The following is a 6,149-nucleotide window of genomic DNA, read 5'->3' on the forward strand; positions in this document are numbered from 1 at the left end:
AACAAACAAACAAAACCAACAAGAAACAAAGCATATAGTGGGGAGGTCAGTCCAGAGAGCACGGAGGTCAAAATGCTTAAATACATCAACCACAGCCAACTTTTCTTCAGACACTCTGTGAATGACCTTGGTGCCTTAGAAACATCTTTGTGTCCCTTCATTGACACTTACCCATGAAATACCAAGTTTGCATCTTTGCCATCATTATGCAGATAAAAACATTAAAAAGTGCATTTAACAGCCAATCTCAAGTGCTGCTTGTTCAGTCTGGGAGCAGACTGACCAGAACTGCCAGGGTGATTTACCTTAATTATCACAGCTCAGGACTATTAGAAAGAATGCTAGACTAAGAGTCAGTAGACCTGCCCCTGCCACCCGTTTGCTGGGTCACTCTGAGCAAGTCACTATGCTTTCTGGGACCTTTGTTTCTCCAATTGTAAAATGAGTAGTTTGAACTTTAACAGCTCTAACATTGTCTTTTGTCTGTTTCATCACTGACTGTGCTGACTTGGTCACATACACAGTTCAAAGAGACTGCCCCTTCTTCCCCTAAAATGAAGAGGAAGAAATAACAGCCATCTTCAGGTAGTAGTGTTCAGGGGCCTTACTGGATTCAGCTTTCCATGTTCTTTCTACCAGGCTTTTAACAGTTTAACTGAGACACTGGGTTACACCATTGCCCTGAGAAGGCCCAACAAGTTGCATTTGACCTGGGACCATACCAGGGCTCCCAGAGAAAAAAAACATGTGGCTTCATATACAGTAAAAATGCTGGGACATATAATCCAGTGAGAGATGGACATGGCTATTCTTTAAAGTGTTACTTGAAAAGTTACACGCCCTACCTGGTATGGCTCAGTGGATTGAGCACCAGTCTGCAAACTGGAAGGTTACATGTTTGATTCCTGGTCAGGGCACATGCCTGCATTGTGGGCCAAGTATCCAGTTAGGGGATATGTGAGAGGCAACCAATTGATCTCACACATGTTTCTCTCTTTCTTTTTCTCTTCCCCTTCCCCTCTCTCTATAAATAAGTAAGTAAATAAATAAATAAATAAATCTTTAAATTAAAAAAGTGTTACTTTTAGGACTTCCACCAAGATGGAGGTATAGGTGGAAGCACTGTATCTTCTCACACAACCAAGTTTAAAAACAACAAAGTTTTAACAATAAAAATGCAGCCAAACCACAGAAAATTGAACTATATGGAAGTCTGACAACAACGAACCCTTCAGCCAAACTGGCAAGAGGGGTGAAACCATCAGCGGAGTGGGGTCAGGCAGGAAAGATCCACCAGACTGACCCAGGCCAGCAACCCAGATGAGCAGGCAGCTGTGGGTGGATCCCAGGTGTGGAGTAGCAGGCAGACCCACTGAGGGCACAAGGCAGTGGACTCGAGGGCTGACCACAATCACACATTCGCACACAGATAAACCAGTGAAGGAGCGAGCAGTGAGACAAACTGTGAAGGCCCCAGTGGCAGGAAGCGGCAATGGGGACCACCATTGTCCCTCCCTGACCCCACCCCCACATACAGCGTCACAAACCAGTGACCTGGGTGGCCCCGCCCAGGTGAACACCTAAGGCTCTGCTCCTCATATGTAACAGGCACCAACAGAGCAAAACATGGCTCAAGAACAACTCAGAGCCCCAGAGCCAATAAATCTAACTGATGAAGAAATAGCCAAACTTCCAGATGCACAGTTCAAAACACTGGTGATCAGGATGCTCAGAGATGCTCAATCAACAGAACTGGTTGATTTTAGTCACAAATTAGAGGAACATATGAAGGCTAAACTAATGGAAATGAATGGAAATGCACAGGAAACCAATAGTAATGGAAAGGAAACTGGGACTCAAATCAAAGGAATGGACCAGAAAGAGGGGAAAAAAATGACCAAAAAGAAAAAGATGAAGAAACAAGAATTCAGAAAAATGAGGGGAGGCTGAGGAACCTCCAGGACATCTTTAAACATTCCAACATCCGAATTATAGGGGTACCAGAAGGGGAAGAGAAACAGCCATGAGTGGAAAACTTATTTGAACAAATAATAAAGGAGAATTTCCCCAATCTGGCAAAGGAAATAGAGTTCCAGGAAATCCAGGAAGCTCAGAGAGTCCCAAAGCAGGTGGACCCAAGAAGGAACACACCAAGGCACATCATCATTACATTAGCCAAGATTAAAATGAAACAGAGAATCCTAGAAGCAGCAAGAGATAAGGGGACTGTCACCTACAAGGGACTTCCCATCAGACTGTCAGCGGATTTCTCAAAAGAGACCTTACAGGCAAGAAGGGGCTGGAAAGAAGTATTCCAAGTCAGGAAATCCAAAGACCTATAACCAAGATTGCTCTATCCAGCAAAGCTTTCATTTAGAATGGAAGGACACCTAAAGTGCTTCTCAGATAAGATCAAGTTCAAGGAGTTCATCATCACCAAGCCCTTATTATAGGAAATGTTAAAGGGACTTACCTAAGAAAAAGAAGATAAAAAAGATGAACAGTGAAAGGACAGCAAACTCACAGTTATTAAGAACCACACCTAAAACAAAAGCAAACTAAGAGGACAGCTAGATCAGGAGTGAACCATAGAAAGGAAGATCTCATGAAGGGTTAGCAACAGGGGAGTGGGAGAAGGAGAAGGGGGGAGAAGGTACAGAAAATAAGTAGCATAGACAGTAGATAGAAAATAGATTGGGGGGCAAGAATAGCATGGGAAATATAGAATCTAAAGGACTTGAGACATGTGGTCATAAACTAAAGGGCGGGGAATGGTGGGGGAGGGGTGTACAGGGTGGAGGGGAATGAAGGGGGGAAATAGAACAAATGTAATGGCATAATCAATAAAATAAAAAGTTTTCAAAATGTTAAAAAATGTATGAAATTCCACATCAAAACATCAAATAAACAAATTAAGAAATGGGAAAAGGGCCTTGGCTGGTGTGGCTCAGTGGATTGAGTGCCAGGCTGCAAAGCAAAGGGTTGCCAGTTTGATTCCCAGTCAGGGGACATGCCTGGGTTGTGGGCCAGGTCCCCAGTAGGGGACACACCAGGGGCAGCCACATGTTGATGTTTCTCTTCCTCTCTTTCTCTCTCACTTCCACTCTCTCTACAAATAAATAAAATCTTAAAAAAAAAAGAAATGGGCAAAGGAAGTGAATAGACACTTCTTCAAGCAGGACATACCGCTGGCCAAGAGGTATATTAAAAAAAACAGCTAATCAACAGTAAAAAAAAGTGTTACTTTTATGTGTTAAAAGTACACTTTTATGTGTACTTTTAAATGTTACAGTTAATTTTTATAATTCTGTAAGTACCCCATCCACTACAGCACAGGTCTCAAAATGACAGCCTCCAGGCCGCATTCACACAACAGATGTGTGTTTATTGGGTGCAGTATAAGGTAAAATTTGAGTTAAAAGTTAATTGCCAGCATTTAAAAATCAGAAAAGTTCACCTTTTAAAAAATATACAAATTTTCTGCTTCTCTGTTAAAATATATATATAAAAAAAAAAACAGGAAACATGCTGACTGGTGTGGCTCAGTTGGTTGGGCATTCTCCTGCAAAGCGAAGGGCCAGTGGTTCGATTCCAGGTCAGGGCATATGCCTGGGTTGCAGGCCAGGTCCTCAATAAGTCAACCACACATTGATATTTCTCTCCCTTTCTTTCTCCCTCCTTCCCCCTCTCTAAAAATAAATAAATACAATCTTTTTTAAAAAATCAGAACACCTGCTAAGAGTGGATCCATATGTCATATGGCTTCAGTCAGCTAGCCAACTGCTTCTCTTGAGACAAGTGCGAGCAATCAAGTTCCACACAGTCATCCCCACTTCCTTCTTTTGGTCTCTATTACTGTTGTTGTCACTCAATTATCTCACCTTCCTGGCCCCATGTACTCTAGAAAAAAATATGTCGAAAATATTAGCTCCTCAGCATGACCTATAATCTGCCTCTCCAACCTCATCTTCTATCACCCTACAAGGAACCTATACTCTCACAAAGTAAATTTGTTGATACTTCTCACACTTTTGTGTCTTTGCACAAACTTTTTTTTTGGCCAGGAATACCCCTACCTTGAAAATTTGTTATATTCTTTAAAAATCAATTCATGTGTTCCATCTGGCGAGGCCCCACAACTCACTTTGAACTGATTTTCCTTTATGCTTTTGCTACATGCTGAAGAGATTTCAATAACACCCTTACCACATTGTTGTTTTTTTTTGTTTTTTTACATGCTTTCTCACCTCTAAAATGTAAGCTCCTTGATGATAAAAACCAAAGCTTTTCCATTTCGGTACTCCCGATACCTAGCATAGCACCTACCACATAGTAGGCACCAGTACTGTTTGTCAAATGAATGAGGCATGACATGTACTATTACTGTAACCTGGACTACCTACAGTGCCAAAAAAGCAGCCCTGGCTGGTGCAGCTCAGTGGATTGAATGCTGGCCTGTGAACCAAAGGGTCACTACTTCGATTCCCAGTCAGGGCTTGTGCTTCGGTTGCTGGCCAGGTCCTTAATGGAGTTCCTGCAAGAGGCAACCACACATTGATGTTTCTCTCCCTCTCTTTCTCCTGCCCTTCCTCTCTCTAAAAATAAATAAATAAAATCTTAGAAAAAAAAGCAACTGAGCCAAGGGATGCCTGTCAGGACCACTTAGGAAGCACCTACTGTGTGCAGGGCTGTAGAACACATAATGGAAAGACATAAAGGAAATCGAGCCACGTGACAGCTGTGCAATTGCCATCTTATTTGTGCTAGTGTTAGTGTTGTGGGCAATTCCGAAAAGTAAACAATCAAGCCACTCAAATATCTTTGCTTTGTAGTGCTTCCTTGGATTTCGGTCACATCAAGTTTCCCTTCTTTGTCTGGGCCTAAAATTAAAACCATATCAGTTGGCAATACCTGAATAATAAATATGCAAAATGAGCTGACAACCTCTGGTGGAATACGATAAGAAGTTAGGCAGGGCTGATTTTAAATACCTCTTAGCTCTGGTTAGTACACAGAACAACTCATTGACAGAGACGTCATAGGGACAACGCCAACCCAGTTAGGGATATGCAAATAGATAGTCCCGAGGAACATGAGCTTAGGACTTGGATTCTGGTTTTAATTCCAGTGTGTTCACTTATCAGCTGTGTGACTCAGGACAAGTCATGTTTGCCTGTCTTTCAGAGCCTCGATTTTCTCATCTGTAAAACAGAGATCAGCCCTGGCTGGTGTAGCTCAGTGGATTGAGTGCAGGCCTGCAAACCAAAAGATTACGGTTCAATTCCCAGTCAGGGCACATGCCTGGGTTGCAGGCCAGTTCCCAGCAGGGGACTCAGGAGAAGCAACCATACATTGATATTTCTCTCCTTCTCTCCTTCCCTTCCCCTCTAAAGATAAAATCTTTAAAAAAAAAGATGAAAACACATGCTTTGTCAGATAGCCATGCTTACATGGGATGCCCCATGTCACAGTGTCTGGCACATAATAAGTGCACAGTAAATGTTATCTCCTGTCGTCTAAGAGACCTCCATCAACAGGAGATGAGAGGAAAAGCATGTAACAGTATTCATAAACATGACAGAAGTGCAGAAAAGCATGTACATACTTTGCCCTTGCCAAATTTGGTTCCATTCTTTTTTTTTTTTTGAGGAGTGCTATAATTTTTTTCCAAAAAAATTGTATTTATTTATTTTTCCAGAGATGGGGAGGGAGAGAGAAAGAGAGGGAGAGAAACAGTGATGTGAAACTCCCAAGCAGGAACCTAGCCTGCAACCCAGGCATGTGCCCTGACCAGGAATTGAACCAGCACCTTTTGGGTTTATAGAACAGTAGCACCCAACCCCCCAAGCCTCACTAGTCAGAGCTTCTATTATATTCTTAAAGTCTGAGATAAAACCCTTGTGTTCCCCACCACCCTCTCCCGAACTCTTTCTTGACTTGTCTATCCAACTTCCTCCTTTGCATTTCTACTGGGACATCTAACAGACAGCTTAAACTCAACGTGGCCAAAACCAAAGCTCTTCTCCCCTAAAATGTATGTGCTTATCCCTTGGTCTTCTGCATCTCAACCAATGCAAGTTCATCTTCCCATTGATTGCTCAAGCCAAAAGCTTTGACGTCACCCCTGAATTCTCTCTTTTGAACACCCC

This window comes from Artibeus jamaicensis, unplaced genomic scaffold (genome assembly GCF_021234435.1).
Source record: "Artibeus jamaicensis isolate MK-2021 breed Jamaican fruit bat unplaced genomic scaffold, CSHL_Jam_final scaffold_2375, whole genome shotgun sequence".
In the NCBI taxonomy this organism is placed as follows: domain Eukaryota; kingdom Metazoa; phylum Chordata; class Mammalia; order Chiroptera; family Phyllostomidae; genus Artibeus; species Artibeus jamaicensis.